The 25400-nt window shown below is 38.6% G+C and overlaps 1 protein-coding gene across 11 annotated transcripts in view; it reads left to right on the top strand.

Moving 5' to 3' along the window:
* TOM1L1 (target of myb1 like 1 membrane trafficking protein) overlaps positions 1-25400 on the top strand; it is a 158880-nt gene that overhangs the window by 5163 nt on the left and 128317 nt on the right. For 10 of the 11 annotated variants that reach the window (XM_074847055.1, XM_074847046.1, XM_074847051.1 and 7 more), the window contains exon 1: positions 18115-18218. The exons of the other annotated variant lie outside the window; for it this stretch is intronic. The gene's annotated coding sequence lies outside the window, so the exon portion shown is untranslated. Of the gene's footprint in view, positions 1-18114; positions 18219-25400 lie in introns of those variants that run through there. 11 annotated transcript variants of the gene reach the window in all.

The raw sequence follows: 25400 nt of genomic DNA, 5'->3' as shown, positions 1-25400 counted from the left end.
ATGGTGTGTGGTTGAGAGTGCAACATGATGAATCGAAAGCAAATCACAAGACTGCTTCTTTACCCTCCGGTTAATGAGCAATAGGCCAACATCTCTTCCAAAGGCACATTCATTCTAATTCTAATTAGTAATATGTATAAAATTGATTTGCATACCTAAAGGAAGAAAAACTCCCTCTGAGAAATGCTAGAATTACTGGCTTAGGAAAAATAAAAGATGATTCTCTGCAGCAAATCTCATATTTTCTGCTGCAATTAGCTGGGTTTTTTAAAATTGTTTATTCTAAGCCCTTAAACATGCTTTAAAGTATCAAGTGGCTGACTCTGTTCTTGGAATCAAAATACAGCTGATCTCAAATCAAAAGAGTTTTAAGATTCTCCTTAGACCCACCAAGTTGTTCTGATGATGCAAATCTTTGAGCTGATATTATGTCAAGATAAACTGACAAAAAACAAACCGATACACTTACTTTTATATTCCTCTATGTTATGCAGGATACAAGGACAGCAAATCTGTCATTTTGGGTGTCTGTGAAGTATCGCGTACCTTTTCACGATTCATAAATAATGAATAGTAGGAGTATTTGTTAAAACTATATTGCAGGAAAAATCCCTGGCATTCACATAATGTCTTGCATGATCAAGCGCTTTACAGACATTAATTACAGTTGATTTGAATCAGTAAAGCAATATTGAGAGAGGTCTATTAAAGAGCCCAGAGTGAATAATTATAATACTGAAATTATACATACCAGTGTTTCAGATTGCACTGTAGGAATGATATACATGATCCACGGCTATTAATAGTGTTTACCGGACTGAGCAATGCTCTGAGTTGCAGTTCTATGTAATTAAAACCTGGCACAAAAAATAAGAGTGGTATTATATCTGTAGCTGTTTGTTTTATGTTAAAAAAGATATGAAATGTTTAACATATGTTGAAACAAGTCGTATTTGTAACCCAACATGTATTCAGTGTTTTAAAGCAAATGTGTGGTAGAAATATGTCTGATCTAATTGCAAGTAACTCAAAATTCAGCGGGAGAACTGCAGATTCAAGCAGTAGTTCTGGAAAGATGTTCAGACAATTGCTTGAGATAATCTTTTCCTTCTAAGCTTTTGGGTGTAGCAGTAGTCTTCTAATCTATGTTTGACAGCCTTGGAAAACAACATCCTGCTCTGCGGCTAGCACTCTGTGGAGCTATTTTCATACAAATACACTATTTAGAGGTATGACTTCATTCAAGTTATTTAGATATTATTTCCTAAATTTAGGGCTTTTTTTAAACCTTTATTCAACCTCACGATTGAAATGCTGCACAGCAGTGTGCATCAAAATTCCCAGTGACCAAGGTCTTCCAAAGCATAATGGCCTTTTGATAAGATGTTGTGCTTTCAGAGGGAAAACAATAATTTAGCCCACTGTACAGTAGACAAGGTGTTTAATTTAGAAGTTAATGTGTGTATGTATATGTGTATGTGTACACAAGTGTATATATAATAATCCTTCAAATGTAAATGAAAACACAATCTGTTAATGTGCTGTAATTGTTCATGTTCTATGATGCAAAATCATAGAATCATAGAATGGTTTGGGTTGGAAGGGACCTGAAAAATCATCTAGTGCCAACCCCTCTGCCATAGGCAGGGACACCTTCCACTAGCCCAGGTTGCCCAAAGCCCCATCCAACCTGGCCTTGAACCCTTCCAGGGAGGGGGCAGCCACAGCTTCTCTGGGCAACCTGTGCCAGTGTCTCACCACCCTCACAGGGAAGAATTTCTTCCCTATATCTAATCTAAATCAACCCTCTTTTAGTTTAAAACCATTACCCCTCATCCTATCCCTACACCCCCTGATAAAGAGTCCCTCCCCACCTTTCCTGTAGCCCCCTTTAAGTACTGGAAGGCCACTCTTAAGGTCTCCCCAGAGCCTTCTCTTCTCCAGGTTGAACACCCCCAACTCTCTCAGCCTGTCCTCACAGGGGAGGTGCTCCAGCCCCCTCATCATCCTCGTGGCCTCCTCTGGACCCGCTCCAACAGGTCCACGTCTGTCTTACACTGGGGGCCCCAGAGCTGAACACAGCACTGCAGGTACTAATCCTTGTTCTAATACAGTTTCGTATACAACCATTGCTTCACCCACTGATCTGTGATCTATAATATATAGCTTCTAATTTTAATACAATTCTTGGGCTCTGAAAATTCAGGCAGATAATTTCCCTTGTTTCCTACCAAAATGTGCATGCCTCATTGGCAGAAACGTACATGGTTTTCTTCTTCCTGATTGCTGGCATGGAAGATAATTTTCTAGCTTTGCTAGAAAAAATGTTGCTAGGTTATTTGGTTGTTTTATTCAGGGATATCACTTGAAGTTAATTTTTTCAGATAATATCTGTGAGAAGACTGAGTATTTCTTTTCAAAAAACCCAAACAAATAGCACAAATACCAAGCCTACCCGCAGCACATCCATATTTATTTGTCATAGTGATGCTAAAAACAGGAAGCAGCCAGTGACTGAGCCATCCATCAGTTGGACACATCACGTATTTATCGTTATTATGAAAATGTGGATTGATGGCCAGTGAGTACATTTCTGAGTTATCAAGTCTTTCACTGCTCATATCTTTGTAAAAGGGAAGCACCAGTTTCTCAAGGTTATTATACAGATGACCATCACTGTGATCTGAAGTTTGAAATGGCAGAGAAAGTAATAAGATAATGATGACACCGGGAACAAGTTTGGGAGGTGTCACCTGTCCCATACAAGGGGAGGAAGAAATAAGAATTAGCTGTTTTCTGAGTTCCTTATCATGTCTAGTCCTCCATGAATGGCTTTTATTTTTATTAGCAAGTTTACTGAAAAAAATACATAAAATGTGACTTTTGTCCTGCAAAAATAAGCAGTGTCCAGGTCACAGTCTGTACAGCAATGCTATTTAGCATAGACACCTGTGAAGTACAGTTCTGCACTTACAAGTTTGGCATGTGCTATCCACTCTTTTCTCTTAGTTTTTCTTAATTTTGGAAGAGTACAAGTATTTCTGAAACCATAATTTTCTTCTTATACATGACTACCCAAAATACATATTGTGATGAGAATATAGCTAAGAGGCTAGGGACTATCTAAGACCATAGGAACAGGAATCTGTAAACAAGCTCATCCAATATATTGTCAACAGGAGACATATATTTATGGTGAAATGGCTTTCAGAGTAGAAACTATTGGGTCCTCTTTTTTTTATCTGTTCTCTGGCAGAGAAAGGATTTAAAGTGAGCCTCAACTCACATTTCAAATAATAGATGACAGGAGCTCATCCATTTCAATATAATTCATTGCACTGCATATGTATGGGGGAGATTTTAAAAGAAAACCAGGGAGTTATATTTCCAAGTGAGGCACTGGATTTTTAAATGTGGCATTTCCTTCTCACTTTCCTTCTATTAAGCTTATTGACTTCCCTGAATAGAAGACAGCACTGTGCGTTAGATACTGCTCTTTGCCTACTCTTGGTCTCATGCCAGGTCTAGAGCTAGGGGTGCAGAATAGGGTACTCTTTTGGTTTGGTATTCTCACTGTAGTTTGATAGCTTAATTTTTTGTTTGTTGTTTGTTTTGCTGTTGTTTCTCAAGTATTAGTTTCCTACTTTATTCACATAATATACAATTCACTTTCCTGAAAAGCTGTCAGTGCTCAGAGCTGTCTCCTTCCACGTGTCTGAAATACATGAACTCCAATGCTCTTCAATATCATAAACTTGAAAGTAACTTTATTTATCTTTTACACATTTCAGGGTTGGGTGTTTGGGGGGTGGGGCGTGTTCTTATTAACCTATTTGATTTCCATAATGACATTCCCTATTGAAAATATTTCTTTGAGAATCACGGATCAGAGACTGAACATAGCTGAATGTTTCCAGGAAAGCCAAGCTGAGTGTGCTGGGTGTGTTCACAGCCTGGTACTCTGCTTGGGAGTAGGATCTAGAGCCTTAAACTTTCGTTGAGAGCAGATGTCCAGACTGAAATCCCAGACATGGCAGAGGATGATTGACTCACTTGAAGTGAATCAGAGGCCGTTCACAGGTTTTTGTCCTAATTTTTAATGGATGAGGTCCCCATCCATTGCTTCAGAGGTCCTCCAACATGATTTGGACGTGGCGTACCAGGTCCTTAATGCATATGCTGCATGTAAACCAAAGCAGATGCTAGCATAAAATGTGGCAGAGTTGCTCTAGGAGAAAAATCAGTCTTTTGTGGTTTCAGGCAGTTTTCCTACATGAACAGAATGTTTTGTTTCTGGAGACAAGTACTCTATGACATAAATGACAGATATGCTTTCTCTTTGAAGGAAACAAAGTGTGTAGTCAGTGTTTTACTTTCCTGTGAGCTGCAAACTTATGATGATCTTCAGCTGATGAAAGCAAAAAGAAATTATTTTAAAATGATGAGGGTCAGGGCATTTTGACACAGTAGAATTGAATGATAATGCTGTCATAAATTGCTGCACATTAGCGTTGGCTCGAAAGGCTTTCATCAAGACATTCACAAAACTAAAAGACATCAGAGTAAACAGTAACCTGGGACCTGGCAGTGAGTGAATCTTGGGGCAAGAAGGGGATATGTGTGCCAAACCAGCTTAAGTGACAGGATTCTGTTTGTTTATCACCTGTTCTTCTTAATTCCCCTTTCATTCAATTCAATTAATTTCCCTGCTCTTGGGAAAAGTAAAATTTAATAATGCCAACCTGTATAGAAAAGTATATGCATATTCATGAAAGCTCATGAATTATTGGCAAAATCAAATTGAGTCAACATTGATCATGGCAAAAGGCAATTAAATATACTTGTCTGTTGAAAAAATCAATCTCAACTGAAATTTTTTGCTTGATCACATATAATTTAAAATACATTTTAATGAAAAATAAAATATTGAAGAGTATCAATTGAGGATCCCATATTTCCTGTCTATAAAGTTCTATCCTTGTTCATAAAAGTAGTGTATTTTAAAACCCTAGAAATAGAAGAGGTTTTAAATGGATTTCTGGGATTAAAATTTAATTTCAGAAATCCCAGAAAGTTTGCTGTGCATTCGACTTATCTAATTCTAGTGAAAATGTCTCTGCCTCCTTTTTGTTGTTCTGAGGGAATTGACTCACTGTCTGTAGGGAACATTCCCATGACTGTCACAAGATGTTCAAAATGTGATGACTGTCATGCGTAAAAACTCTTGACACAATCGTGTCCTGTCAGAAAATACAGACTAATCAAAATTTAAGTGTTTCTCAGGGATACATAAACTTCTTCCAAATTATAGGTGGAAAAATGTGTAAGTTAGTAGATTCAACTTTGTCATTACATTTCACCTCTTTCCACTTGGACTTCTATATATTGTCCCCTTTTGTTACTCTTTCAGTGAAATGTTTCTGTGCTCTTAGGACTGTATCCCTGAGAATTTCAGCTCACCTGAAAATCTGAAATTCTGCTTTGTTCTAATCTGACACACATGTTTCCTTCTATTTGCACTGGAATGGAAGTTTTAATTTGCAGTTGTGGTCTGGATTTCCACATCTGTTCTCGATTTTTGTGTGATCAAACCTAACTCCATGGAAGCTTGATCTACAGCATAGCAACTGCTTTGAGAAATCCAACAACCAATGTAAACTCATTAAGATGCTGCAAAGATTTTCTGCAGTAATCTGATGATTAATTTTTGCCTCGCATATGCCTTAAAAGATCCTATTTCTTGATCTAAGTCCTATATTGCAGCGGTCCTTAGTCAGACTCCTAAAATCAAAGTTGAGCTTGGAAGAAATGAGAGAATTTTTCTGGTGCTGCCAAAGGAAGAATATCATGAGTATTCCCTTGAGGTCTCCGAAGTTTCCTGGGCACATGTAAGCCACAGGCCAGTCTTTTTGCTATAGCAAAGAGCAGCTGTGGCTTCTACATTTTTTTTTTTAACTATATTTTTGTCAGTGTTCATGTTTCACAGTCAAAACAAGCTGCAAGAGCTAGTCTATGAACATGTTTATGTAGGGAAATTTGAAGTAATTTGCATTTCAGGTATTCATGTGTAGCTCCTATTGATGCTAATGGGATTTGCACACATAAATTTTGTTACATCGGAACGGGAATATATCCCTCACTGTAATTCACATTTTCCCTTTCATTTGGGATCTTTTTTATATTCAACCATTTATAATTTATTCTCCCAAACTGGCTTTATATCTCAACAATGGTAACCTGAAAAATTATATTAATCTGTTTGAAGTGAATTAACCTCTTTTTTTCCACACTGTTGATCTGTGAGTCAAATTTCCTTGATAAGACACCATTACTTGCACTGACTGGTAATAACATTAATATTTTTTGTCAGTTGTAAGATTTCTGAAGCATATATTTTTAAATTTAATCCAGTGGTCTCATTTTAAAAGAGATTTTTTTAATAATCTACCATTTTTTCCCCTTAGAGACAGAGCCATAGGAGCTGTTGTTGTTGTTGTTATTATTACTATTATTATTTTGAAATACCAAATGGTTTATGTAAGTCTGCTGAATAATTTTCTTCACTGCTTTTTCATGTGTGCATTTATTTCTTGACTGGGGATGTGATGGGAAGTTGCCTGGGGTCATTCACTTGAGCAAGGATTGCTTTAGGACTACTGGAAGCAATCATTGGCCCATACACGCTCACCTCCTTGTGTACAACATGGCAGGAAATGAGATGAAGCTGAAGAAAGCCTAGCAGCTCTCAACTCCAGCCTCTTGCAGAATTTACCCACTCTGGCTGCTGACAGAGTGTGTAAGTAAAACCCCAAGGAGAATTAACCATAGGGGAAAAGGTCTCCTTTTACTGTTGTTTCATGAACAGTTCCTAAAGAAATAAATCTAGAGAGTATTCCAGGTAGATGTCAGAAATTATGGTTTTCTTTGTTTTTCCAAGTTCACATTTCCCTCCAAAAACACATAGTTACAGCTGGGAGGACTTTTGTAATTTTGTGTAGTCTTATAACTTTCGAGGTACCGAACAAGTATAACACATCTATTATAAAAGTATTCAAATCATCCGCGTGTATTCCTAGTCTTGACTAATACAATCTTCTTGTGTTTTTTCAGTTTTTATACCAAACTTTGCTATTTTCTCCTGTGTCCTTCACATCCCTCAGACCTCTTCTTCACCTTCTTTATCTGTTCCAATATCTTTATGCTTTCCACTTACTTTATGCCCCTACTTAGTGAACTTCATCCTGGGGCTGGTGAACTTGTGTGCAGCTGCAGTGAGGGAATTGCTTAGGGAGCTGTGCAGGCACTGAGAGGTCTTGCACAGCTAGGATGAGGTAGCACTGAAGTACGCGCTTCCTAAATTGTCATCTGAGATCTGGGCGTGCCAGGAGGCTCATCAGGTTGGCGTGTTATTGGACACACACTGGATATATTGTACTGTGCATTTTGAAATAATAACAAGAAAATCACTTTGTAGCTTCTGCTCCTAATACCACTCCTTCAGGAGGAGGTGTTCTGTTTAATCAGGTAAAACCACTCCTGCTACGTTTTCATTTGTAGGCTAGAAGAAAGCATAATGAAATGCATAGCAATTAATAACTTCCCTGTGAAAATGCATTTAGTAATATTTTCAATTTTAGTACTGTAGCTTGCAAGCAAATCTGGGAGGCATGGAAGGCGTTTACATAGGGCATGATCCAAACAGTTCATACAGTTAGCAAGAATTAACATATTATGCTATTTGTTGCGACTTTTAACAGCCTGTATTCTAAAGAAAACAAGTCTGTAATTGAGCGTGTAAATGTGGCATGTTATATTGATGTTTGACAGAAAGATAATTTTAATTATGCAAGTTGGTATTTGTTAGCCTTTCGAGAGCATTCCTTGGGTGTCAAGCCTCATTGTTTTTCCTGGTGCTGTTTTCCTTGAAGGAAAAACTAAAGGACTGCATGCTGAAGGACATGTTTTCTGTACTGATAATAGTTACATTTCTCCCATACACCAGAAGATACATTCCTATGGAATTGCTCTTATTTTAAGTGAAGAGCATCACAAAATGAGAGAGAGCAAAACTACATTTTTTTCACAAAAGAACATGGGGTGAGCCAGGTTCTTATCATCATGCCTTTGACAGTAGTGTCTGGACTTGGATAAAATGCCTGTAAACTACTCTCTGCTGAGAAAAACTATGATTTGCATCTGTTTTGAAAATAAGTAATTGACCATCATGTAAGATCTCTTCTGCAAAGAACTTCCATTGCAGTCAATACAAAATGGCTGCTTGTCTCTGTAACTGAGACAAATCCTTGGTTATTTCAGTGTGTAATATAGAAAAAACAATGAACTAGTTAATCAGCTACAGTTATTTTACTAAAATAGATTTTAAACATTTCCTGACTTCTTGTTATAGCAAATAATAACTTACCTGAGAAACAACTAGTCAGGCACTTCAGTGATAGATTTTTCTTCTTCTTTTACTGTTATTTCTCCTCTCCACTCAACCTTGCTGGTGTGTTTGATCCTGTAACAATTACAGTAAATGTTCAGCTGTTTTTTGGCAAAGTAGAGCAGTGTGCTGAGTCTCTTTGTTCCTCACCATTTCTGCTTTTAAGAGCATCCCACCAACAGGAGCTGGTGCCTCTTCATAGCGCAGAGGGACCAGCTCTGTGAGGGTTGGTGTCATTTCTGTATTGACTTCCAGGTTTCCAAAGACAGAAGGGTTTACAGTGTGGCAAAGATCTCTCAAACCGGCTTACACTCAGAGATACAAAATCACCCACCTGAGTAGTACTGCATCTAGGTTACCTACAGGGGCCATGGGGTTGGTACACCTGGAAACTGTCTTTACAGCTTTAGTTCCTATTTCTGGTAGCCCCAGGAAGGGGAAAATGGTAATCCAGGGAAAAGCATCTCTGAGGACCGTGCAAGACTAGTACTAGTAGGGGAAAACAAGAGGATCCCTTCACAGCAGAGAAGGGCAGAGGGGACAAAGAGGAAAACAGAGGCTAAAGAGCACTGTAAATATCAGTGACATGTTAAATATTAGGTTTAGGAAACAGTTGCCTTACTGTTTTGCAGTGTGCCCTTTCTGGACAAGGAGGGATGAATCAAGCTTCCATGTAAAATGCTGAGCTCTCTTCTTTAGCAAAACTATAACAATACATAGATCATTGACAAAATCATGAGACCTAGTTTAATGGTTGTTGAGTCTGTCTTTCATACATGTGTGGCTAAGCCATTTTCATACAGCTGCAGTCAGTTTCTGACTCTTGTCTGGCATGCTAAACCAAGTGAAACAAGGACATGAGGTGGGAATGAGAATGTAAATGTGATTTCATGGCACTGTGATCAAGAAGATACAGTTCTTTATTCATACAGGCTTGAGAGAAGACAATGTCAGAAGAATGAAAACAAAAATAACCTCAGATTTGTTTCCATAGTCATGTTTCACCTCCATCTAACATTGGAATTACTGTTTCATATGCCAAACCATGCCTCTTGATTACTTCAAACAGGCTGTGTCTGTGGAAAACCCCTTCTGTGTTCTTGGGTTTTAGCCACTCTTCTAAAAATAGGAAACCTTTATTTTTGTTTTTCCTATAGATACTATTAGATTTAAAAACTTTATGAGAAAAAATTATGCCCTCACAGTTGGTTCTAGTACTAAATATGTCTGTTTTTTCAAATGTATAATTTAAACACTGTTATGGGATCCTTTCAAAATCTTCTTTGGAACACAAGCTGATTTTTAAAATACTGCTTTAGCGATGGGAATACTCTTTCTTTTTAAATTATTGACATTATTTTAGGGGCGCTGAAACTCTTGACCATCTAAACTCACGATATTAGGTTAAAATGCAGGAAAGGTCAATACTTAGTAGACATCGCTACATTCCCAGTTGCTGAATATTTGTTTAACACAGGTATTGTTAAATAGGCCTCCTTGGTGTCAGGAGAAAGGCAGGAGCCATAGGCAGTGGAGGAAGTGAGCGCTGGTGTTGGTTTGAACCTGCCTTGCTGGAGCAGATTTCCAACACACAGAGGTCCCATGTGTTGACTAAGGCTGTGACAGGGGCCTTTTTTGCCAGGAAATGGATTAGCTGGATCAGGACTCTGTGGCAATTGTTTTGGTCAGGTTCTTTGCAGAGGGAGTATTGGAGGATCCAATTCTCAGGGGTTGTTAGGCTGCCACATTTCAATCATGCTAAATTCAAATAAAAAATGTTTTTTTCAGCCCTGTGCAGTCAGGACTCAAGAGTGTACCAGCTTTCTAATCTGGAGATGAAACAAGCACTCCAGATTATTCAGAAACAAGAGAGACTGTGATTGTTTAATACGCTGATAAGAATGTGTTTAAAAAATAAATTATCTACTAGCTGCTGGGATTGCTTGAAATTCTATTAAACACTAATGAGAGAAGGCATCACAGACAAATTAATAAACACCCTATGCACTAACCTAGAAAATACCAGCCTAAAGCCTTTGATGCTAAACTGATTAAAATGAGAAACATATTTCATGTGAAACCACTCGGCATATTTCAGTGTATTAATTGAGGCATAATGAAAACAGAAGATACAGCATAAAAAAGGAAGAATACATGTTATAAAGTAGACTATAGTCCTGCAAAACAGTCATATGCAAATGCAGCCTTAGTTCCATGAATATGAGCAATTTCATAGCAGTAGAAAGAGCATAGAAAAAAGTTAAATATATTCAGATTTTAGTGCATTTTGGTTGGTGAAATCAAAGAGAGGGATTTTTTTTTTCAGTGAATTTGTGGATGTGTTATAAAAATCATAAATTCTTTATACATATGAAAAATCACCTTATCCTGCATCTCCCATTGGTTCTGAGGTAGGTTTATAAGATAACTCGCACTGAAGGTGAGAGGAAGGTTGAAGGGAAACAATGTTGGATTTAAAAGACAAATCTCATGTATTATACCTTGCTTGGATAAGCATAAATTAGAAAAGAAAGAAAGAAAACTGGTTGCAGTAAAGAAACAGCAAGATGCTGGTGAGTCTGTCCAAGGCATTATGTGCATTCAATACTTTGCCATTTAGTGAAAAGAGCTTGTCATAACAACCATCATACCTTGTGGTAGCTAGAGATGATGGAGATATAACACATCTCCTAAAGAAACTCAGCACCAGCTTGTTAATCAGCACACAAAAAAATCATTCTGTGCATGACAAGTCCTGGCCCAGGTTGTGTCATCTGAATCCTTGTGCAGAGAGGAGTCCTGGCCACAGGTATTTGTCCCTCTTTGACAAAGAGGGAGGCTGGTGGTGCCTGTATTCATGTCTCCTGGAGGAATATAGCTGGGGGAGAGTAGGGATAAGCTGGCAGGCAGGGAAGGGTTATCTTCTCGCATCTGGAGCAAACAAGACTATGACTCCAAAAGAAGTATCTTCTGCTTCCATGAAATCTTTAGTGTAGCTGTCGTTGGACAATCAGTTAGTCTGGCCCAGCTAAAGAGCTGTGAGAAAGAAGGAGGCCCTGAAACTAACTCTGAGTCAGAGCTCCCTCCTGGACCCTTCCAACGCCAGGTGCGCTTCTGCATTTCTCTTCTTCATTTTGGTTTAGCCATCGCAGCCTTTTCAGTAGAGCCCCCCACCTCTCGCTGAGCCCCTGCACAAAACTTTATTCAAGCAAGAGCTTTCCGTGAGATTTCCTGTGCGTGTGCAATGATCTTAAGCACAGGTTCTTTCACAATAGTAGCACTGTACCATTTGGAAGTGGTCTTTGGCATTCATGTGTCTATTCATCAAATGTCTGTCACCTGAAAAAAGTACTGCTTTGTGTTAGACTTCATCCAATGAGATATATGTGCAGAGATAGTGTATGATTTAGTATGGTCATGCCCTACAAGTAAAAGTGTCATCAGATCGTGATATAGAGCACATGAAGTCTGATTGAAAATCTTCCATGCCTACAGTTGTCATTATCTGGGGTGACAATCTTGCTGGCGTAGAGAGCCAGTAAGCTTTATGGGGAGTCTCTGTTCAGGCACTATATGTACTGTGAATCATGCCCATTCATCTTCACTATATATTTGTGATCTATGTATAAAATTTGGGCCCTAGATACTAGTAGCTATGAACTGAGCCCTTTCAAATTAGTATTTAAAAAACCCCAACCCAAACAAAAACCACAGTGTGTGTGTGTGTGTGTGTATGTATATATATGCATTCCTTTATTCATATTGTTTCTAATTTTTTTGGTGTTTGTGCCTCTCTTTCTGTAGGATCAGTTTGAACTAGATGCTATGTTTTTTTTAAACAAAAGTGAGCAGTATCAGTTATCTGTTCAATGTCAGCAATAGGGGGATTCAAAGTCACTGTTTACCATGGGGCAATAAAATCGCAATCTTCATCTCAGCCAGGTCCAGATCCAAAGCCTCTTTAAACCAGCAGGAATCTGTGAATTAATTTCACTGGACTTTACAGCAAACTAAATAGCTGTTCCTCTTTATCTTGTAATTCTTTTTGACCATTATTACAAAGTTCACGTTTAAATATATTCTTCCACAAATGAGAAATCATTTTTTGCAGCATTTGGAAAACTGCTATAAAATGTCTGTTACCTGTATGAATCAAACCTGCATCAGTGAGGTGTGACACAAAGCACAAAGACTTCTTTCATTCAAATCAGTAGGAGCAGGAACAACGCATTATTTATTTTTGATGGAAAGGGAAGAGGAATAAACACTCCACAATAAAAAATAAAGCAGTAGCAATTAATAACCTGCACCCCAAACAACAAGTTGCATACTTGGAAGCATCCGAAAGCAGACTTTTCTTGTGGTATTCATGGATCTTATTTTTTTTTCTGGTGACGGAAGATGGTAGTATTTGGTGGTGCTAGAAGTTCTATTTTTGGTTAAGTGATAGACTTCACTTCAGATTTAGCTATTTTAGGTGCAGTATGTTATTTATATCAATTTAATAGGTTTTGCATCTTTAGTTACATACTGTCATGAAATAGATTGCAGAGTAATCATACTGTATTTACAAGACGTGAATTTATTTATTCTGCACTGATTCATTTTTACCTTCAAGTCTGTTCACTGTCTGAAAGACAAGAAACTAAGCGTGTTTTAATATTTTGAAATAAAGCACATAAATCTTCTGGCAAGTATGATGTATGCTGTCCTGGTTACTGTGTTCTTACCTTAACCAAGCTTTCCATATGTTAATTGAAAAAATCCTAACACTTCTATATTGAAAGATATCATGAATGTCATATATTTCTCTAAGAAAAATAAATAATTTGTGGATAAGGTACGGTATAAATGTTACTTAAATATTTAAGGAAAATCACTGATTATATTAAAATTGAATCCTCTTGATTTCAGACTAATGGAGCAGAGGGCTTTGACTAGTAAAGGAACTGAAAGTGTAGTATAAACGTGGTAGAGAAATGCTTATCTGTGGTGACCAAAACTCATTATTACCAATGTCCATTTCAATAATAGTTTTTATTTTGGGTTGACTGAATCTATAGAAAATAAAGACTTTTTTTCATTAGGACTGGTTTGTGTCAGCAGTAAAGGTAGTTTCTGAGTACAGACACATTGATTTAGACAAAATTGTTTCCCAGTTTTGCACCTTCACCCAGCTCTGTAGGGATAATTTCTTTAGGAAGGTTACTAACATCTTTGGTTATCAATTCTGTGTCATTCTTAATGTTTCTGTGGCTCTGTCCTAGATTTGATGAAGCCAGAATCATAGAAAAGCCATGAGACCAGGACTTACACAATATGTAAAGCTTTATTGGAAACTCAAACTGTATTAATATTTTTTGGTTTGGATTCATCCTAGTTTACACTGGAAAACTGAAAGTAGAGCCAAGCCTGAACCCCTTATTCAGGCATCATTATTATCAAAAGCAGCACTAAGTAAGGACACAAAAGTCTGGTCATTAATGGTACATTGGTTTGCTTGCCAGACTAATGCAATAAAACCCCATGGTGTGGAGCTGACATAGTGTCTCAGAGTATATAACCACCAACATTGCAGGACTCTCTGAAACAAACAGTAATACATTTTTCTTACATCTTTCTCATTAACTTTTTAAAGCCTCTGCTGGCTTTGTGGGCTTATTGCAGTGAGTTTGAAGTGATGTATGAAATAAGAAAGGCAAAGGCAGGTTGTACTCCACAGTCACTACTGTGTGGTGTTGGATGATGTTATACTGAGCTCATAAAAAACCCAGACAGGTCTGAGCTTTGTGAGAATGAGAAAGAAAACTTCACTGCCAACACATTGTTACTCCTCCACCCAGTGAAACTGGCCATAATTAGTGATTGCCCTAATGTTGTGTCTTTGCTATGTTTTTCCTGCTGCTTTCAGCTGGTAAATTCTGCATAAGCTCATACCTACCCCAGGAGGTTACATCCATCATGAACTGATACCCTGTAGGGCAAAACTTAAGTCGTGACTCTGCTAATGTCTTCTTGCATGACTTTGCCCAAGTTATCTAGGGAAAGAATGAAATATTGCTTAGTGGAATAGCCCTGTTCTGAGGATGGCTTTTGTTTTTTATTCAGTGACTTACCAAGCAGAAGCTCTACTTGAGTTCATAATTTACTTTTTAGTTGATTTACTTGTTTCAAGACTGCTTTTTCCTTTGTTTTGGCTCTTACTGCTCTTCCATCCATTTCCCACACATAAAGGAGCGTAAGAGGGCAGCTTTTCTTCCACTGATTGCTCTTCTCTGTTGGACTAAAGGACCTTTGAGACAGGACGTACGCTTTTTTTCCATCATTAGTCCCGCATTTTGCTTTGCACTTTAATACAAATAATAGTACTATCTATATATGGCAAATAGAGTTTTTCATGGGAGTGTGGATCTTTTTAGATGTCATTCTAAAGAGACAGGTACAGCCAGAAAAAAAGCTAGAAGGAAGATACAAAAAGATACAATAGAAAATGAAGGAAAAGAGGGAATAATATATATATATTTATTTGTCTGTAATCCATTTCTGTCTGCATCTTATTGATCTATGATGTCGGTATCATAGTTCAGACTCTCTGAATTTTAATCAAGATCATTCATGAGTTTTTGTCATGTTCTTTGAGAGATGTTGATTGAATATTAATTCAGTTTGATGTGGGAGATGGGAAAGCAGGGCACTGGTAACAGTGAAAAGTTCAACCAAAATGCATTTGCTTCCAAAATAATGGACAAGCTTCAGCCTCACAGCTATGCAGGTGCAAGTAGCTTTGATGGATGTTACAGCAATGATTCTACTCTGAAGCTTTATTTGCAGCAATATAACCCAATTGAATTAATAATAAGCTGTGGTGGATAATGCACGCTTGTGTGGAAGCCACACTTTTTCTGCCCATTCCCCTGCCCACATACGAGTGACTAAAGAGTATGTAGTAACACCACATAGGAGATACACTGATGCACTTAGTATTAAAGATGCTTCATCCAGCATGACCCAGGAGGTCTGCTAACTTGGGAAGTGGAAAGTTTGGGTTGGAAGTGTGGTAGCACAGCATGAGAGGAGCCTATCTAGCTGTGTAGAATCGGAGTTCTTGTCATTTCTTATTAAATGCATCCTACAAGTCAATATGAATCAGCAAAGAGGAGTCTGTCTTTTAGTCTGGTTCTGGATAGCTGGCATCAGAATTTACATTTTAAATGAAAGAAAATAATTGTGGATAATTCCTTCGAATTCACTTTGATTTTTAAATATTTTTTTCTCTAATGGTATTTGCTTTATCATAAAGTATGATCAGAGCTTCTAAAATAAGAAGATGAAGTGAATATCAGCTTTGAAGAAGCCTGATGATCTCCAAATAACTTTGCATAATAATTCAAAATAGTCAGATGTGCAGGTTTTATGCCCATTTACACAAATTAAGTCTGCAATTCAATGCACAGTCTCAAGCAGGCTCCAAACATCTTACAAAGTCCAACATGATTGCCTCCTTGTCCTTTTCATTAGCTATCAGCAGGTTGCTACAGGTAGGTTAGGAGAAAATGAAGACCTTATTCTTCTTTTCAATTTATAATACTTTTTTCTATGGCACGTATGTGGTACTTAAGTCAGTTTAGCACAATTTTAAATTTTTATTGTAACTGGCAATAGATGAAAGCAGTCTGTCAGTACTAGCACAATCTGTGTACTTATTTTGTGAGGTGCCGAATTTCTTCAGGAGACTCCTAAAAGGAAAAGACCAAAAATTCACTAAATCACCCAAGACTGGATGCATTAAGGACTACTGTATGAAGACTGCATCTGCACGGTCTCAATCCACAGCACAGGGCTTTACTTTTACCATTATCACCTGCTCTTCTGTACTGTGCTTGTTGGCACAGTGAGCAGCACCATCTGCTTCTCAGAAAATGATGTGTCTAGACATCCTTGAGTACCATTCAAGAAATGATCAGAAGTGGCGTGGATTACAGGTCCCTGTGTAGCTCCGCTGTGGGGAAGAAGCAAAATAAGCTTTCCCACTGTGGAGTGAGTCAGTGAGGCTGCTCCCAAACTTGTCGGACCACTGCAGCAGTGCATCTTACACAGGTTTGCTGGGAGCAGGCTGCCTGGTGTCCTGGGCAAGGGGTGCACAGTGCCAGAGGGTGCTGCTGGGGATGGCCAGTGCCTTCCTGATGGACCACAGAAGGACAGATCTTCTTGTCAAATTCATAGTAGCTTAAGCAGCCTTTAGTATAGAGTTCATTTTTCTCCCTACTTATTTCAAACAGAAAAGGCTCTTGTTTAGCTAATTACAGAAGAACAGTAAGTCAGGAGATGTTCCTGATTTAAGGTGGTATCACTAACTGGATATGAAGAAAGAGGTACTGAATGTCCTTTACTCAAAGGAGTATGGATATATGCATTTCCTTGTAAGGTAATAGGTAATATAATTAGATATAACATATGATGTGGAGGCTTTCATTTGTATATTAATAGAAGCTCTGTTCAATATAATTGATCAGTAGATTTGATAAGGTTTGGCAATCTCTTTTTGGAAAAGCTTCGTTACTTTTTAGTGTGAGAATTGTAGAGACTTGGTTTTCTTTTTAATCTCTCTTCGGCAATAATATTGCCATCTTTCCATTTGTACCTAGCCTTTATTGCTGAACCCGCACATGTCCTCCAGATGCTTTCCTGTGAATCCAAAGTAAGTTAGGGACATGATCCAAAGCCCTGCAAAGGCAGAAAGAGGTTTTTTTCCTAGCTAGTAGGCTTTGGAGTAAGCCTCTCATGGGTAATTTAGATGCTTGTTGAGAGGTGCTTCATACCCTGAACACATTACCCTATTGCACTGTTTGTCCTCAGGCTGCCTATTAATTTTTAGAGAGTTTAAGTTGTTGGTTATTGGTCTATAAAGCTCTTAAAGGCTTGGGAGCTGTCTGAGCCTCCCTCTCAGTGAATCTGCTGGACTGCTGATCAGTGATGAGGCGTGAGAATGAGTGGCATTTTCCGGGCGAGATACTCAATTGAAACTCCCTATAGTGAGTCCAAATGTTAGGACTCCAGCTGGGCCAAAACAGCCTGATCTTTTTGGATGTGTCAGACAGTGCAAGGGGAATTTATACTTAATCAGGGTTTTAGAAAGGATGATGCCTGAAAAGTGTTTATTATAGAGTGGCAGGGAGCTTAGCTGATTCAGAGTGTATTTCCAGTTTATTATGTTTGAATCCAGAACGTGCTGAACTGGTCTTAATACTGGTGTAATGTTTTGACTCATCCTGTGCTTAAGTGGACATGCACGTATAAGACACTTCTTAATAAAAAGTAGCTCTCTGGTGCGTGTGTATAGGCAGGCAGGGATTTTCTTCTAACGGTTTCTCACCGAAAGAATCATAGATTTCCCTTCTTGATCAAGGTATAAAGGTCTTGCAATGAGTCCTTTGATAAATGTAGGTTGATTTCCTAGCAATTCGTCGTCATGATCATTTCCAGTTTATTGCCATGCCTGTACGTTTAAGTTTTGAACCTGTATAATAAAATATAGTTTGAATCTCAATGTTCCTGCCAAATCTAGTTAAGCTTGTGGATGATTTGCTGACGCGTTTCAACAGCAGGCTCTCAGGAGTGTGTCCCTGTAAATCCTCCTCTGTTGTTTGTTTGGCCAGTGATGCCGTTTGTAAATGGGATGCTACTTTGTGCTGTCTTGTGATTGCTCTCCAAACCATGATGCGTTTGCTCAGTCTTCAGCTGAAGGAAACAAGCAGCCTGGGGAGTATTTTATAAGGTGAGATGTATCTCTTCAATATTAAAGTTGCAAATCTGTAAGGAGTGCAAATATTCTGTCACTAGGATGCCAATTCCCTTTTATGACTCCCTTAGTAATTACTGAGTAATATTTATTATGGAGCAATGTGCTAGGGAATAAGTGGGGGTTTTGTAGATGGGGACCAAAGTGAAGCTGAGGTGTTTGATAACAGTGAGATCTGTGTAGTGACTTCATTGATTGTTCCTGATGTAGGACAAATTAAACAGAGATGGATTTTAAAAGCCATCTTGTGAAAAAAATGCATAGTCAAAAGTGTTTGCAACTAGTGCTAATTTGGGATGTAGAGCACAACTTGTTCCCCCTTGCAAAATTGGCTTCTGCTTCCCTGCTGCTCCATATGCATTTCCTCTGGCATGAGGAAATTGCATTGAATGGGCTGAGTTTCCATCAAACTGCTTTGACCTGATAGGACAGTTGACATTGAAAATGTGTACATGGGTTATAAACTCATAAGCGTTTGGATGTGATGTCTTTTACGCAGGTTGATCCTAACACAGTGGGATTCTTATCTCTGACTCAAGCTTCTAGGCACCACCGCAAGCAACAATAATGTCTTCTATTTTACTGGCATAGAAAATTTTTAAGGCAGAGGAGACCATTAGGTTATCCAGAAAGTGCACTGGGCTGTTATTGTCCTCCAGAGACCTGCATAGACAAGGATGATAGTGCTGGATTGGGGATGGAAGAATCAAACTCAGGTCACACCAGTACAGACCTAGGTGCAATAAACACCTTTTCTGAGAGATAAAATCCCTTCCGTGTAGTTATATTTGACCATTGCCACTGACCTTAGCTGGGATTTCTAGGTCTTACTGTAATACTGATGTTATTAAAACTGGCTACAATCTTTAGAAATAAGTGCTGTGAAAGTAAGTAAAAGCTAACCATATCTACCCATCATTCGTACTTTTCCTTTCCAAAGGAAACTGTACAATGAAAATGCAGAATGTATATAAGTGCAAATGTGCATGTTCATTCTATATAAAAACTCATATATCATTTATATGTATGTATCTTACATTTTAATTCTACGCATATATGAATAAATGAGTATGTATACGTATGCATGCATACGCATGCTGTGGTTTTTTCCTCTTCTGGAATTCCAGCAATGTGAATGTTAAAAGCTTTTTAAAAATTAAGTTAAGACCTCAGGCAAAACCAATAAAAGCAGTTTAATCGCAAAAGAAATGACTAGAGTCTTATGCCTAAATGTAGCATATCACAATTTTTCATTTTTGTCACTGAATGACAAAGTTTAGAGCGACAGCTGAAAATTTCAGCCTTTGCTCAGAACTTCCTGGCAAGTCTCAAGTCATTAATATATTTTTCATTGTTTAATTATATTTAATGTTTTAGGACTGACTAAATTAAATGGGTATGGTAAGCTTTTAAAATTCATTGATGGTATCTCATTTTAGTAAATGCAGGGATGGAATAATGCCCTAAGCTTCAGCCTACCTACTAGTACTTCACTCTGAATATCCATATCCATGAAGACAGCAGTCTCATTCCCCTCCTTCTGTAATACATTAATATTTTATGAAGCAGAACAGCACAGAGTCAATAGACAATTTCATATTATGATCATGGTGACATAAAGCCCAGTGCTTGGCATGCTTTTCATCTCCAAAACCTCAAAATCCTCCTGCCTGCACATGATTCAGGTTAGATCTTGTGGCTACATCTTTTTGTCTCCAGACATTTGGCTGTCTCGCAGAGTGACTTTCTGCAGAGGAGTGGTGAAAGCATGTCTGGCTACCAACAAACCCACCTGCGTGCTCAGGTACACATGGTCCATGCGCTCTGGCAGAGATATTGCAGCCAGGCGTGAAGGTCTATGCCAACAGCCAGCAGTGCTTTGCGTAGTGGAATGCCTGCTAAGATGAAAGGGAAGAAGTTGCTTATCTGGGTATTGATATCAACATGATGTGAAATGCATTGGGCTATGTGGCTGCATTTATAAACATAATTAACAACCCTTAATTAAGGACACTTAAGGAGAGGAGGAATTACTCTGCATTTTGAAGTGCCAGGTAGTTTGCAGAATGAAGTTGAGAATTTGGATCAACGGGGCTGGGAATGAATTGGGCTCTGCAACATGCTATGTAATTGCTACAGATGTCAGGGTGACCTGACAAGATAGTGATTCTCTCTCCTCCTCAGACACCTCCGAGGACTCTGCAGGTTGTAGTGGTGAGAGAAGGAGATTCTTCCCTTTCCCGGCTTGAAAGGAAAAGCATGTTGAAGCAGAGGACCGATGCGGTGCCACTGACCTGCTTAACCTCCAGTTAATGCCTGTTTTGAGAAATCGAGCAGGGCATAGGCTGTCTGCTAGTTCTTTTCACCAGGATGAAATTTCAGCCAATGCGTTTAACTTCAATTCCTATTTATCTGATTGATGGTACGTAAGAACATAAGAGCTATACTTGGGTCAGAGCAGGGGTTTCAGTATCTCAGCCGTTCAACCTTTGACAGAGACCAGTCACTTTGGAAAGAAATACAGGATTAGGGTAAGCAGGGACAGACTTCTGTTCAGATGAATTCGAATGTTTCGCTAATATATTTTTAGCTATTGAACATGAAAATGACATGGAGAAATGAAAGGTGTTTCCTGTGCTCAGAGAAGGATGCTTACTGCAGTCAGCATTAGAGAGCTCAATTTCCCTACTCCCCCTTTCATCCTGGCTTTCTGCCTAAAGCACATGGCTCAGTAAGCTGTCACAAACACAGCAGCCCTTTTATTTTGCAAAACAATCGACAGTTGTTGGTTTCAATTTGATATTTGTTTTGCTTTAGTGTTTTCCTCCAATATTTCTGCTCTGCCGTTGTTGGAGGCTTCTTTACTGCAGGGCTGCAGGATGTCTTAACATTTTGGCCTTGGTTGTGGCATGTGTGTACTGTGATTGATTGTGTTCATTAGGAAGGTTGACTGTTATTTGTTTCACTATCAATAGATACGTTAACAAACAAGATAAGTGAAGACCAGCAAACTTGCTATAGTAATTACTGTAGGTTCAGATAAAGCATGTAGCACTGGAGCCTCACCGTAATGAATCCTTGTTGATATGAAACACGAGATTCATTATATATTAGATGTTGAAATCTTTCCATAGCCAAGTGGGAAGAATCACCACAGAAGAAAACGGCTAGTCCTTTAGGGCAGTATGTGTAGCACCTCAAATAATGAGAGCATAGTTAGTGCACGACACCAGCTTTTACCTGAAGCACTTTTTTTGTGGATCCAGGGACATCAATGTGTCTCACAACTGGATCAATTTTGATGAAATCTTATTGGAAAACACATCAACTGCAAAATTTTTTTCACTCCGGCACAAAAACTTTGGACCATGTTTCTTACACCTTCCCATTTTGAAATGTCCTCCTCTTTTACTTAAAATGCAGTTAAGTCCTTGAAATGAAAATAAAATGTTTTCCAGACACCTTTAATGTTCTTCATTATCCCTCCCATGCTCTGTGTTTCAGGCTTTTTCCCTAAGCCTGGCTCAACATCCCTCATGCCTGTTCCTTTATCTCAAGCTGTTTCTTTCCACTGGCTTCCTTGTCCTTTCCGGCTGAACTGGAAAGAGCAATTGCAGAGGAAGTGCCACTGATCCCAGCATGCTCAGAAAATGCCTTTGCCGAACTAACAGCTTTGGATTTAGCTGTGCTAACCAAGCACTTTCACAGTCTTAGGTCAGCCAAGTAGGAACAAGGGTTTTGTTTTGTGTTTAAAAAAAACCAGCAAAGGGCACATCCCTGCCAAGAGCGTGACCCCTCATACCATTGCAAAGCCCTTTTCTCAAACGTGAAGACTACTGTTTTTAAATTTCTTTTAGTATGGCCAAAAATTTGATATTACCCCCTTCCTGGAAGCAACTGAACCATTTTGTGGAAACTCCAGATATTTAGATCTTGAACTCAGAACGTGTTCTGTTCAGTAGAGATGCACTTTCTTAGATATTATTTTGGTAGACTCTGGTTTTACAGACAAAGGACTAAGGAAAGGAGGGACATACAGGCAGAAACAAAATGATCCTGCTACTGAGGCTTCTTAAGCAGGAGAATATCTGTGGAAATACAAAGCTGCATCTGGCAATTAAACCACAAGAAGAAAAAGCCAAGAAGTCTTTGTGTCATAAACAGGTTGATTCTTCAAATCTAAGGTGAACCTCCCATTCTGCATCTTTTTCTCCCTCCAGTCTCTCATCTGTAATATCCAAAAGCTCTAGGAAAGGATTAAGATCTTTCCCAGGGGATATGAGGGAACTGGGATCCCCATCCTACATTGTGAGGATCAGAGAACCTTTTAGATGTGATGAATTAACTTCTAGTGTAAATCTCTTACAACAATCAAACACTGTCTGCTCATAGCTTGTGGCTCTATATTGTTTCAAGCAGTCAGATTCCCAAAGACTTTTTATACCCCAAAAGGAAACAAGCAGCAAGTTGCTACAAGATACAATTTGAAGAAGCATAAAACATTTGTCACTATTTTAATTAAGTAACAGTTGCTTAGTATCTGCCAAACCTACCCCCTAGTCACTGTTTAACTAGTAGTACAGGGGATGTTTATACCTACAGTAGGTGATGTAGCTGCCTGTTCCTGCATCATTTTAACAATTTCTAATGTAGTTGATTAAGATTTGTAATGGCAGTGATGCTTTAAAAAGCTGTTCTGGAAACTATGAAACAAGAATTTGCAGTCCTACGTGTTATGTGTACCACGGGAAGTTTTTAAACCCAGCAGGCAGAAGAGAAAGTACCTTAAAATAAGTTATTTTAACACTGAAGAGGCTCTTGGAAGCTATTTGTGATCATTATCGAGCTATCTTATCTCAAGCATCAATTTCTGCAATGACATGCAAAGAACAGATGAACAAGATGAATCTTAGTTACCTTCAAAGGGTGGGGAAAGTTTCACAAAGAGGATTAAATATAAGACAAATGAGAGAGCCCACTGAGAAGAGATTTACAAGCATTCAGTACCCACATCAGAGGTGATAGGTGAAGCGGTAGAAGTTATTTTGCCTTAATTGAGACTCTCTGATGCCGCTGCAGACTCATTTAGATCACTCACCCTCTCATACTCCTTATGTAGGAGTGATTCTGAGGGGCTGTAGGTTGGTACAATGGGCATATTGAAAAGCCAGTATGAAAGATATATTAGAGGTACATTATAAATTTAAAGATAGTCAACTTTACCAGTCACACCTTATTCATGGCATTATTTGCTGCCATCCTAACTTCTGAGCCCCAGGCATGCGAGTGACATCAGCTTTGTCTTAAAAGTGTTGCAGGAATATGTGGCATGAGTCTGTAAGTTAAAATAAATGAGTCTTAATGAGCCCAAAATGATTGCTTATACCTACATGTGTGTGGAGTAAGAGCCTATAAATCAGAGTTGTCATTCTGTATTTCCTTGAGTTACAAATGAAATCAGTATGTCCTGAAAAAGAGGTAAGAGCTGTGTTGTGATGCAAGATGGAGCAGGAAGATTCAAACAGTATCAGTTGAAGAGGGAGCTGTGCAATAGTTTAGAAAAATCAGTAGTTATATAGTAACCTGGTCTTAAATTTGAAGCTCAGTGGGCTATCGTGCTCCTGTGGTTTATTTGGAATCAGGTAGATGGAGGGAGGTGGGTAAAGTTTAATCACTGTTTTTGTGGATCACTGTGACAGACTGAAGCTGCTGAATATCTAGAGTGTAGAGACTGCACTTGAATTACGTGTTTTATACAGGGGAGAGTTTTATCTCCTGTCATGCTTTGTTTAGCTTTACTTAATATTTATCTAAACGTAACTTTTTCAGAGCAAAATAATAGTCATATTAATATAAACCTAAAAATTGCTGACTGTTTTAACTTCAGCTCTAAGAATTTAAATAAATAAATTCACAGGAGAAATTTGTAAAAAGCTTGTATCCTTCCTTTGTTTAATGGTTTGACATGGGTAAAACATTTGTTAGGACTACAAAGAAACTACTCTGGCACCTTCAGCAGCATAAAAGATTGACTCAGGAGAATAAGTTGTCCAGAAAAGCAATTATATAACAAGTCACCCATCACTGTAAGTTTGCAAAGAGAATATGGTCGACCTCACATTCATAGTGACAGGTTTCGTGTGAGAGAGAGAAGCAGTGTCCCAGTTATCCAAAGGTGACCCGTTCCACTGAAAAGTCAGCACACAATTCACTAGTGAATAAGGGCGGCTTTGAGGGTGGAAGCACCTGTAGAAGAGGCGTGTATGGATGGAGAGTGATTTCTCCTGTGTGGAAAACCCTTGTGTGATAGTAAGTCAATGAAATCCCTTTAGTGTTCACCTTGGGTCTCCAGCAGAAGCACTGTGGTTGGAACGATGAGGCTGTATCTGGAGAGTCCCCGTGAGTGCAGTGGCTTCCAAATGAACAGGATAGCATTCTTCAGTTGTGTGTGTGTGTGTGTGTGTGTCTGGCATTTGGAAAACTGATGGACCAGAAAGGGCACAGCAGTACCTCCATTGACTCTTATGTACCTCTGTCTTAAGATGTCTTTTCCTTTCTCTGATTTTCTGAAGTTCGTCTAACTGTGGATTTGAGCTCTGTAGGACTAGACTACTGCAATTATCTTCAACTCTGTCTTGACGGAAAGAAGTTCTGAAGAAATAGCTCTGTATCACAAATAGATGATCATCCTAAACTGTAGTACGTGACATAATTCCTGCAGCAATTTCAAAATTATGTACCATCAAATGCCATGTCACGTCCCTTATAATGGTCATTAGCCATTGTGTCACACTGAATTACAGAAAACATAGTGAATTTGGTACTAATAGAGCAGAACAAAGTGTCTTCTGGCTTATGAATCTTGTTCTTTAAGCTCCACAACTGGACATTGCAGTTTAGCGCTGGCAGGGAACCTTGTTTCTCTGTAGCTGTGTACTTGCTTTTAGTTTTAAGAAGACATCAATTCTAGAGAAAATTCTGCCACTATTAGGCATGCAAATGTGGTAATTTATGCAGGACAATCATGTTATCTGTTGAGACCAGCACTCCTCTGCCTTGTGTTCACAGCGCTTGTAAAATCCAGACAGCAAAAGCCCTGGTGTGCAGCCACATGTAACCATTGACCAGTTTAGCATGGCTTTGCTACTGCAGGAAAAA

This window comes from Strix aluco, chromosome 21 (assembly GCF_031877795.1).
Source record: "Strix aluco isolate bStrAlu1 chromosome 21, bStrAlu1.hap1, whole genome shotgun sequence".
Classification (NCBI taxonomy): domain Eukaryota; kingdom Metazoa; phylum Chordata; class Aves; order Strigiformes; family Strigidae; genus Strix; species Strix aluco.
The sequence above is the reverse complement of the archived record's forward strand: the minus strand, read 5'-3'. Positions and strand labels throughout refer to the sequence as shown.